Source organism: Leptonychotes weddellii, chromosome 5 (genome assembly GCF_054177405.1).
Source record: "Leptonychotes weddellii isolate Sample4059 chromosome 5, ASM5417740v2, whole genome shotgun sequence".
NCBI lineage: Eukaryota > Metazoa > Chordata > Mammalia > Carnivora > Phocidae > Leptonychotes > Leptonychotes weddellii.
This window is the reverse complement of record NC_138373.1, coordinates 19933624-19945100: the sequence shown is the minus strand read 5'-3', so window position 1 is coordinate 19945100 and position 11477 is coordinate 19933624. Positions and strand designations below refer to the sequence as shown.

General features: G+C 46.7%; 1 long non-coding RNA gene across 1 annotated transcript in view; it reads left to right on the top strand.

The window, feature by feature from the left end:
* Positions 1-6065, top strand: part of LOC145721564 (uncharacterized) — a 52202-nt gene extending 46137 nt beyond the window's left edge. The window contains exon 3 of the long non-coding RNA XR_014145312.1: positions 6039-6065. This is a non-coding gene — a long non-coding RNA (uncharacterized LOC145721564). The remainder of the gene's footprint in view (positions 1-6038) is intronic.
* Positions 6066-11477: the final 5412 nt, after the last annotated feature.

Genomic DNA, 11477 nt, shown 5'->3' with positions numbered 1-11477 from the left:
ACATAGAGGAGAAACTGGAAGTAGACTTCTACTGACTGGGGAGCAGACCTGAGAAACCAGAGAAGGGTGCTTTTGTTAATTTTCACAGCCAACTCCATGGTTCCAAGTGCAGTGCAACAGGAAAACCTGCCCCATGCCTAATTTTAGCTAGTGACTTTAGGGATAAATATGGGTCTTTTTCATAGTTAAAATCTGATGGTCGGCAACTAGATATATTTCTGTACATATAGAAACAGAGTGTGTTTTATGAAGAAATTTATTTACTAACTGTTTTGAGTAGATAATACTTAAGTAGTATATTGCTATGGTTCAGAAATCAAAACGATATAAAAGGTATACATGTCAAAGTCTCATTTCCACTCCCAGGCCTACAGATGAGCACTTACTAGTTTCCTGGGTGCCCTTCTTGTGTTCCTCTAAAGTTCTGTTTCAAGTACAGATGAAGATGTATAGGAAGGACTTGTCCTGGGTTTCCTTTCTGGAAGGTGTTGGGGTCTCCGAGAATGCCGGGAGAAGCTAGACATCTATTTTATCAGCCCAGTTCCAGCTCTGGGAGTCTCCCAGTGACCCTTTCTGCATGTCTTTTGTGGGGCTCTGGGGTCCTCAGAGTCCTCAGTGCGCTACTTCATTTCCTTGGGGAGGTCCAAGGCTTGTAGGCCTGGGAATGAACACCCCAGTTCACTGGAATACTCCAGCTCTTTGGGACTGGGGAATCCAGGAGTTCAGGCTAGTTTTCACATTCCTCCAGGTTCTCTAGGGTAGGGGTCCGGAAACTACAGCCAGAATGGTTGGCCACTTGTTTTGTAAATAAAGTTTTATTGGAACACAGCCACACCCATTTGTTTACCTGTTGTCGTGGCTGCTTTTCCGTTATAACAGCAGAGCAAGGTAACAGAGACTTTCAAAGCCTGACATGTTTTCTCTCTGTCCCTTCACAGAAGACCTTTGCCAGCCTTGCTCTAGGGATTCCTCAGGGTTAGAGAACCCTTGATGGCCCAAACTGAGGAGGTCATCAATTCAGAGAAGGAGAGGCTCAGACAAGAAGTCTGAGAGTCATCTTTGTCCCCTCCTTTGCCTCAGCCTATCCCGGCCTCGCATTCACTTCAGCACCAGTACTTGTTGATTTTTCCTCCAAAATATTCTTGGATTCTGTCCATGTCTCTCTATCTCTGGCAGCATCATGGCTTCATCTCCCACCCAGACCACCACTGTTTCCCCAAGCCTACCTTCTGCTTCCACCCACTCTTCACAGAGAAGCCACAGTGGTCTTTGCAAGGTGTGGATCTGATCGGGTCACCCTCCTGCTTAAAATCCTTTGGTGGCTTCCTGTTGTTTTTAGAATAGGGGCTCAACTCCACAGTCTGGCCTCTGCCTGCCTGTCCAGAGCCTTCTCAGGCCATGCTCCCCACTTCTCTGCACTCCGGCCAGTGCTGGGCTCTGCACAGCTGGTGCTGGGCTCCCTCCAAATCAGGGCTTTTGCACATACTACTTCCTGTGCCTGAATGTCCCCCACCCTCCCTGTTTTTCCAACGGACTCCTCATCCTCAGGTGTTACCTTGACCATCATTTCCTCAGAAATCTCTCTCGACCTCTCTCACCAGCTAAATCCCCTTATAGGCTTCTGTCCCCACCCCCAGCATCTTGTCACAGCTGCAATTCTACATTTATTTGTGATAGTTTTCTTGTTTGTCTGCCTTTTCCATGAGCGTGGGAACCCATATCTGATTTTGCTGACTGTGGTGTCCTCAATGCCTGGCACTGTACCTAGCCCATAGTTGACCGTCAGTAGATATTTATTTACCAAGTAACGAATGAGTCGTATTCCATTCCAGCCACCTCTGAGTGATGGGAGAGATTCTGCTGTGCAGCTTGTTGAGGTTTTAGGTGCCAGAGTCTCAGCTTCTCACCCCGAGAACCACATTTAACAGAGTGAGTTGGCAGAGCCAACCTTAGGCTGGTGTTGATTGAATGCCACTTTGAGACAGCAGCTGCTGAATTCCTTCCAGTTGGTGTCTTCAGCCCCAGACAGGGTGTACACAGCATGCTTTTCTCCAGACTGTGTCCCTGGGATCAGTCCTACCAGGAGGGCTGCTTGTCACCTTTGCTTCCAGCTTCTCGGTGCCTGGTTCCCCAAGAGCCCAACCAGTGAAGATGCTAATGAGGGAAGACAGGTGTCTTGGCGCCCCCGCCCCCCCCATCTGTTAAGTATTCCATGGGATGCAGGCGCAGAATTTTGTTTTTCTGGACCTAAGCTGCCCCTTGACATAGCCAGTGATTGCTTTTTTAAAACCATGAAGGGGAACTAGGTCCTTTCATCCACTGATAAGGTGCTAGGTGACAAAGAGATCAGCATCCCAACACATAAATCTGCAACTAATCCTTGGGAATCAATATTTTTCATTAAGAACCTGTGAGAGTTGGGCCATTATGGGGAAAATCTGTTTAGGTTGACACCTTGATGAAGTTATTCAGTTCAGGGGCTTAAGTCATTGAAAGGTAATAAAGAGCACGGAGCAATCTTGGGGCTGGTTAGGGGAGAAAACGATGGGAGTATTGAGTTTCAGTTCAGTGAAAAATGACCTCCTGATTTATTGGGGAATGATGGGGTGCTGGCCTCTTGGGCAGGCCGGGCCAGACACAATCAACACGGCAGCATCTCACTCACTGCCTTGCACCCACCTGCAGTAGTAGCTGCTCTTTATAAGCTGTCTGCCAGTAAGAAGTGGGGAAGTGTGGTAGGGGTCTTGGGATATTTTCAACATTCTCTAAGTCCTGACCCTCATAATGCCCTTTCACATTTTGGACATTTTCCTGTAGTCATGCGAGATAGTCTTTTCCCACCCTGGGGTGGGAAAGAAGGGGTGTGCTTGTGGGGAGGCTTATTTATATCCAGCCCGGTGTTATTCTGCCACATGTTGGAGTTGGTTATTTGTCTCTCTACCTGTCTAGTCTGTTGGGGACATTAGAATCTATGCCTTTTGACAGAGTTCTAAAGAGTTTAACAATGAGATGGAATTTACTTTTGTAAAACTGCCTTTATGATCCGCTGTGTCTGGAAGGATCCAGCCCATCACCAGAAAGAACCAGGCTTTCTTGGAGCCAATCATGGGTATACTCAGAGTCCAGAGGAGGGCATCACAGTTGTGGGTCCAATTTGTCCGTAGAGAATTACCTTAGATGGGCTCTTGGAAGTACATTTTCTTGGTCCCTTGCCCTCTTGCTTTCATCCTTTTTTTCTTTCCTTCTTTTCTTCCTCCTCCCTCCCCCCTTCGCTCCTGCTCTGTGTATTTACAAGTGATGTTAAGTTAACCACCTTGTGTGGAAACTTTCCTTTGACATTTTCTTGTAAACAACAACAACAAAAATGCCAGCATCAGTGTTTTAGGTCGGATGAAATACGGTATTTTGATTTAATGCAGTTGAAAGATGTCCTCTCTGGGGGTGAGGATTAGGAAGTATTAAAGAGATGAAGGTATTAAAGAGAGTATTAAAGTATTATTATTATTTTTTTATTTATTTTTTATTCTTATGTTAATCCCCATACATTACATCATTAGTTTTAGATGAAGTGTTCCATGATTCATTGTTTGTGCATAACACCCAGTGTTCCATGCAGAATGTGCCCTCCTCAATACCCACCACCAGGCTAACCCATCCTCCCACCCCCCTCCCCTCTAGAACCCTCAGTTTGTTTTTCAGAGTCCCATCGTCTAAAGAGAGTATTAAAGTATTAAAGAGAACCTCATTCTACTGAAAAGCACACTGGCGGCTGGATGGGTTATGTACAGGGAGGGTAAAATGGAGGCAAGAAGTCCAGGTGAGGGTCTGAACTAAGGCAGTTGCAGTAGGGATAGTAAGAAGGTAGATTCAGGAAGTAGTTAAGAAGTCAGATCCATAGGAGTTGCTGACAGTTTGGATTTGGGAGATGAGGAAGAGAGCTGGCCAATGAAGCAGCTGGGCTGGAGCTCAGCAGAGAATGCAGGGCTGTGAGTTCTTGGTGATGAAGAGGTAGTGAAAGTCCAACACCTGGATAGGACCATCTAGAAAAATGGAAGGAAGGAGAAGATGAAAGAGCCAAGAACTAAGGGACAGGTAGTGGAGACTGAGGAGCAGTCCAAGAGGGAGAAGGGAAACCCGAGGGAGTGGAACCATGGAAGCCAAGGATGGAGAAGGAAGGAAGGGACAGCTGTGCTACCCCTCTGCAGAGAAGCCAAGATCACAACTCACAGTGCCCCTTTGGCTTGGCAGGACAGTGTCATCGCCAGCCACACTCAGAACAGTTTCAATGCCATGCTGGGAACTAGAGACCAGCAGATTGAGGAGTGAGCGGACTGGTCTGTAGAGCTGTGCTCCCAGATGCAGGTTCCTCGCCTAGCACGATGTGAATGGCGCCCCCTCCAGGCCTGAAAGTGAAGTTTCTTAGTGTAGACCAGATGCTTGGCTCTGGGAGGAGGGAAGGGGTGGTTGCTATAGAGAAGTATCACTTTCGTTATTTTAACTTTGAGGAGATTGGGGCTATTGTTTTGGCACCGAGGAAGAAAACTTGAAGAGGCTCCCATTAAAGGTAGGGAAAACAGAGGGTAGAAAATAAATGAAGGGGTGGGATCCAGAAAGAGATGTGGAAACCAGCCTTGTGCAGGAGTCAGGGGGAAAGGACATAAGTGCCCTGTCCAGCCCTAGCTCTTTAATGGAGCTGGTTCCTCGATGCAACATGCCACTTAGATTTTGTGAGAGCCAGCCTAGGGCAACAGTCCTGGGCTCAGTGTTTTTCTAGACTGCAGTCGGGCTTGCCTACGGGAGCTGTCAGTCTGCTCTCATTCCCTGGTCTTACATTTTAACACTTCATTCATTCATTTATTTATTGATGGATCCATTCAGCAAACATTCATCAAGTACCTGCTGTGTTCAGACACTGTACTAAGCAACAGTGGGTACAAAACTGAACACGACCCAATTTCTGCCTCATAGAACTTAGAGTCCTGTGGCAGAAGCAGACTAGCAAACAGACAAAGTGCCACGTGATCGAAACTTTCATCTTCATTAAGTGCTGTGCAGGTCTCCCCTGGGGTGGGAAAGAAGGGGTGTGCTTGTGGGGAAGCTTATTTATATCCAGCCCAGTGTTATTCTGCCACATGTTGGAGTTGGTTATTTGTCTCTCTACCTGTCTAGTCTGTTGGGGACATTAGAATTTATGCCTTACTGGTTCTTGTATCCCCTGTGCCAGGCACAGGGCCTGGTACTGGGAAGATGTTTAACAGACATAAGTGCTTGATGAATGAATTCTTCCTTTGGGCTTTAAACCCTAATGGTTATATCTTTGCCCGGTGTATCTCAACCTTTTAAATTCTTGGTATCCCTTTCATGATTCATCCTCCATCCCCCCAAATCCTCATTTAAAAAGATTTAGTCTTGGGGTGCCTGGGTGGCACAGTGGGTTGGGCATCCAACTCTTGGTTTTGGCTGGGGTTGTGATCTTAGGGTCATGTGGTGGAGCTCTGCTTCAGGATCCACACTGAACTGGGAGTCTGCTGAAGTTTCTCTCCCTCTCCCTCTACCCCTCCCCACGGCGCGCGCGCTCTCTAAATTAAGTAAATCTTAAAAAAAAAAAAAAAAATTAAAGGATGCCTGGGTGGCTCAGTCGGTTAAACATCTGTCTTTGGCTCAGGTCATGATCCCAGGGTCCTGGGATTGAGCCCTGAGTTGGGCTCCCTGCTCAGTGGGGAGTCGCTTCTCCCTCTCCCTCTGCCCCTCCCCCCACTCGTACTCTCTCTCTCAAAAAAATAAAATCTTAAAAAAATAAAAAGATTTAGTCTTTTAAAACTACCTGTGTTTATTAATAGCCATTAATTTAGTCATTTAAAAATTAGTCATTCTGTAAAATAATAAATCACAATATGAAATAGCAATAACATAAAAAAAAAATCTGGCATTTACTTAACCAGCCAGTTGGGGTTATTGTCAACCTGTCCAAGTTATTGTAGCTAAATGTCCACATTTCATTAGGGATTTGTTGTGGGTTCCCTTTCCTCTCCCTCCAGGTGGCAGCATGGAGTAGTGGTTAAGCCCTTGAATTTTGGAATCAGATTTTCTGGGCTCACATCTTGGTACTGCCTCTTACAACCGTGTGACCTTGGGTGAGTTACTTAACCTGAGTTTCCCCATGAATAAAAAAGGGACTATAATAAATGTCCATCTCACAGAGTTTCTCTGAGGACTTTCCCAAAGCGCCTAGGAAAGAATTGGCACCTCCTAAGTGTTTTCCATCAGGTGATGTCTGTGCTTCAGCAATCCGGTGACTTCTGCACAGACCTCAAGAAGTCCCCGGCCATCCCAGTCCTCTGCGGGGAGGGAAGAGCTATAGCTTTTCCATTTTGCTCCCCATGATTTCCAAAGGCGGCAGCATTTCTGAGTGAACAGGAATGCTCGCCTGCTGCTCGCTGCTTCTGTATGTATTGATTAGCATCACAGGGGTGGGGATGGGGGTACTGTTCTAGAAACACTCACTTTGATTCCTCAGATAAATCCCCCCCGGGTCCTGCTAGGAAACTAATTGGGAGTTGATTCTGATGAATAAATGTGCTGCCGCCGCCTGAGGAATTGACCACGCCGGCAGATGGCTGGAGCATGAGAAACACTCTGTCGTGGCCTTCTAAGGAGTCCATCAATAATAGATGGGCTCCAGCCCTCGGAGAGGGAAGCATTTCTGCTGCAGGTATGAATTATGGATGCCGTTTAGGGTAATGCGGATCTATCTCAAAGGTTCCGCTCAGTTTATGTGCTAGTAAAAGCCGGCAATTTGCTTGTGTTCCAGCTACAATTTGCGCTACATTAAGGGACCCTCCTTTCCGTAATGGATGTGCGGTTTGAACGCAGGCGCAGTGGGGCCTGGAGGGCCAGGCCCAGCCCGCCGGACGTGCAGCGCAGCTGGGTGAGGCGTCTGCAGCCAATCGCAGGGCCCGGGAGCCCGAGAGCCCGAGAGCCCGAGAGCCGGGCTGTGGAGGCGGGCGGAGGCCTCAGCTCCTGCCCAAAGCCCTTGGAAGAAGCCGCGCTAAAACCCAGAGCCCTTCTGTGAGTCTCCCATCAAATGCACTGGCTGCGTTTCTTGAGAGAAGCACAAAAGCAAAGCTGCGGGCTGACATGCTAGCCAGAAGGACACAACACTTTTGCAAGAGAAGCCTTAGGCGACACGGTTAGGAGCTTCTCTTGCAAAAGTGATTTTGAAGGCGGTGATATGTTGGTGTGTCCCTGCACATCTCTTCCCGACTCTGAGGCCCATGACCTCACATTTGTATCCTGAAATTGGCTGTGGTGAGAGTATTTAAACCAGGGACATGGACAAACATTCCCTCAAGAGCTGTTCTTAAACTTTCTTTTTTTTTTTTTTAAAGATTTTATTTATTTATTTGAGAGAGAGAATGAGAGAGAAAGAACACATGAGAGGGGATAGGGTCAGAGGGAGAAGCAGGCTCCCTGCCAAGCAGGGAGCCCGATGCGGGACTCAATCCCGGGACTCCGGGATCATGACCTGAGCCGAAGGCAGTCGCTCAACCAACTGAGCCACCCAGGCGCCCCTGTTTCTTAAACTTTCAAGAGCACGCTTCTATTACCTAATAAAATTGTTTGGAGGATTAAATAGTGAATATGTTTATAAATTGCTTAGAACAGGGCCTGAGACATAGTAAGCACCATATAAAAATTTGCTATTATTTTCTCATAGATTTTTGCACATTTTTCTAGCATAGATCAGATGGTCATCGTGATCCAGCAGAGCCCTCTGAGGAACTGTGAGCCTTTATTCCCAGATCCCCATGATCCGACAGCCAAAGGAAAAACCTACTGATTTTACCCTAGGAGTGGGGAAAAACTCAGGCTTTTTTTTTTTTTTTTAAAGATTTATTTATTTATTTGAGAGAGAGAGAGTGGGGGAGAGGGGCAGAGGGAGAGGGAGAGAGAGAATCTCAAGCAGATTCCCCGCTGAGTGTGCAGAGCCACATTTGGGACTCAATCCCACGACCCTGAGATCACAACCTGAGCAGAAACCAAGAGTCCGAAGCTTAACCAACTGTGCCATCGAGGCACCCCCAAACTCAGGTTTTTGAGCAAAATTAAGTTTAGGTGTGCATATTTTCCTTGGTTTTTCAAAGCACTTTCAATGTGGGCAAAGATTCTGCTGGCTGCCTTTGTTTTGGTGAGAGGTGGAATTCTGGTTCTGTATTAACTCAAGCGAGTTACTTCACGTTTTCAACTCTACTTAGCTGTAAAAAGAGAGTAATAATTGCTACCTCATGGGTTTGGTTGTAAGGGGGCCATGAGAGCCAGTGGAGTCTCTGGAATCTGGTTGCCTGGGTTCAGATCCTACCTCTAGCACTTGCTGGCCCTGAGACCTTGGCAAAAACCCTCCATTTCTTTTTTTTTTTTTTAAGATTTTATTTATTTGACAGAGAGACACAGCGAGAGAGGGAACACAAGCCGGGGGGAGTGGGAGAGGGAGAAGAAGGCTTCCCGTGGAGCAGGGAGCCCGATGCGGGGCTTGATCCCAGGACTCTGGGATCATGACCTGATCCGAAGGCAGATGCTTAACGACTGAACCACCTAGGCGCCGAAAAACCCTCCATTTCTTTTTTTTTTTTTTTAAGATTTTTAAATTTATTCATTTGACAGAGAGAGACACAGCGAGAGAGGGGACACAAGCAGCGGGAGTGGGAGAGGGAGAAGCAGGCTTCCCGCGGAGCAGGGAGCCTAACGCAGGGCTCGGTCCCAGGACCCCGGGATCACGACCTGAGCCGAAGGCAGATGCTTAATGACTGAGCCACCCAGACGCCCCCAAAACCCTCCATTTCTATAAGTTTTAGTTTTCTTATCTGCAAAACTGGGGCAGTAACACTTCTTAGTTGTTGTGGGATTAAATGGAATAATGGACTTAAGGAGTTTAGCACACTACCTGGATGTAAAGGTATATAATAAATATTAATGGTGACCATAGCTACTACCTGGGCTTCAGTGATCTTTACCCACAAACAGTGCCGGGAGGTTGTCTCTGAAGAGCAGGCACTAGGGGTAGGAGCCTGGGAAGCCTCCTGGGGAGGATACCCTGAGGCCTGGCTGGAGGCAGGGGGTGCGGGGGTCGCAGTTCCCTGGTACCCCCTCCACCCTCCGCCATGAAGCAGAGAGGATGGAACCACTGGACGCTCAGTGGGAAGCCAACCAGTGATACGACTTGGGGCTTTCCAGGACCCCAGAAAGAAGGGGGACTGGAAAAGTGATGGAGTGAAGGGCCTAATCAGGGACTGTTAACTTCTTTTTTTTTTTTTTTTAAAGATTTTATTTATTTATTTGAGAGAGAGAGTGAGAGAGAGAGAGCACAAGAGGGGGGAGCAGGAGAGGGAGAAGCAAACTCCCTGCTGAGCAGGTAGCCCGATGTTGGACTCGATCCCGGGACTCCAGGATCATGACCTGAGCCGAAGGCAGTCGCTTAACCAACTGAGCCACCCAGGCACCCAGGGTCTGTTAACTTCTTAATAACCCTGTTTTCTTGAGGTGGGGTGGAGTTTCAGCTGGATTATATTTCATTTAGATAAATAAACTATTACTTTTACCTTTCTATTTGAGAGCAATTTGTAGTTGTGACTGCTGTAAGGGGCTTGGCTCATAAAAGAGGCTCAGCAAACAGTTGTTTCATCTGTTTTTCTGTTTGAATTTTTTCACATTTAATCTCAGCCCCATAGCAGTTTAGAGGTTGAGACCCACGGCTCTAGAGCCAGGTAGACCCAATCTCAAATCCTCGATCCACCACTCACTTGGCAGTGTGAACCTTGAGTAAATCACTTCATCTCCATGAACCTTAGTTACACCATCTCTACAATGGACATTAAAAATAGTAGTGTTTGTGAAAATGAAATGACCCTTAGCCCAGTGCCTCAAACATAGTAAGTACTAACTACATAAGTGGTGTTTGTTATTACTGTATGCTTTATGAGTCAAGTAGGGAAAACAAAATTCCATTAAACAAAGGAAGACATGGAGGCACAGAGAAGCCTGAAGTCCCCTCTGAGATCAGGAAGGACTCAGAAACCCAACCCTTGGCTCTCTTGCCAGCTAAGCCAGGAGGTAACACTTTGTTCCCAGAACCTCTCAGAGCCAGGATTCCACCAGCCTGAGTGTCCCATGTTCCCCAAAGCTTTCCAAGGCTATAAATATAGATGGAACTTCCTGAGAAATTTGCTGGATCAGAGCTTTTGTCTAAGCAGACAACAAGGCCTTGGCTCCCTTTCCTGATTGTCTTGTTCCATGAATCCATTGTTTCAGTTCACTCTGTGGTTTCTACTGGAATCTTCCAGAACCACTTTAAGCTTAAAGAAGAGAGAGAGTGGGATGCCAACTTCTGGCATAACACAGACAGTGATTTGCTAGAGTTGCCAATGAACCTGACGAGGCTGTTGTTTTTAAAATTTGAGTGGTATGTGTACTTATTTAGCTATTTTTAGAGCCAGTTTCTGATTATAAAAGCATTATGGGGCAATTACGGAAAAATTTGGAAGTTGAAGATCAAATCCTTTTTTTTTTTTTTTTTTTGGAAGGTAAGCAGTTTAATAAAAACCCAATTCCCTAAATCCCATTGGATTTTATTTTTTTTTTAAAGATTTTATTTATTTATTTGACAGAGAGAGAGAGATAGCGAGAGCAGGAACACAAGCAGGGGGAGTGGGAGAGGGAGAAGCAGGCTTCCCGCCGAGCAGGGAGCCCGATGTGGGACTCGATCCCAGGACCCTGGGATCATGACCTGAGCTGAAGGCAGATGCTTAACGACTGAGCCACCCAGGCGCCCCCCATTGGATTTTGAAAAGAATTAACACCTTATAGAATTTATAGTTTTTTCAATTAATTAATTAGTAAATCAATTAACCAGAAAAATCTTTATTGGATGCCTTTTTGTGTGTGTGCTAAGGTTGGTGCTGGGATTGTAGTGAGGTAAGAAAATGAAAAGCTCTGAACTAATAAAGGTTGTACAGTCCCAGAGGGAATCCAGTCTAATGACAGTGTAATAAGTGATCAAGGATTTGGTCCTTAGGGTGGCAGGAGTTGGGACAGACAATAAATGCACTATGAATAAGGAAACAAATGAGCCCCAAGGTGATAGGAAAGCTCGTCCAATCCAGTGGGGGAAATGTTCTGTTTCTTAGGCCACGAGTGAAGGAAAGATGACTCTCTCTTTCCCTCCCTCCACCCACCCACCCATCCGGCCATCCATCCACCCACCCACCCATCCAGCCATCCATCCACCCACCTATCCATCCAATTAAAATTTTTTTATTATACTTAGGGGCACCTTGGTGGCTCAGTCGGCTAAGCATCTGCCTTCAGCTCAGGTCATGATCCCAGGTTCCTGCTATCGAGCCCCTCATCGGGCTCCATGCTCAGCGGGGAGCCTGCTTCTCCCTCTGCCACTCCCCCTGCTTGTGCTCTCTCTCTCAAATAAA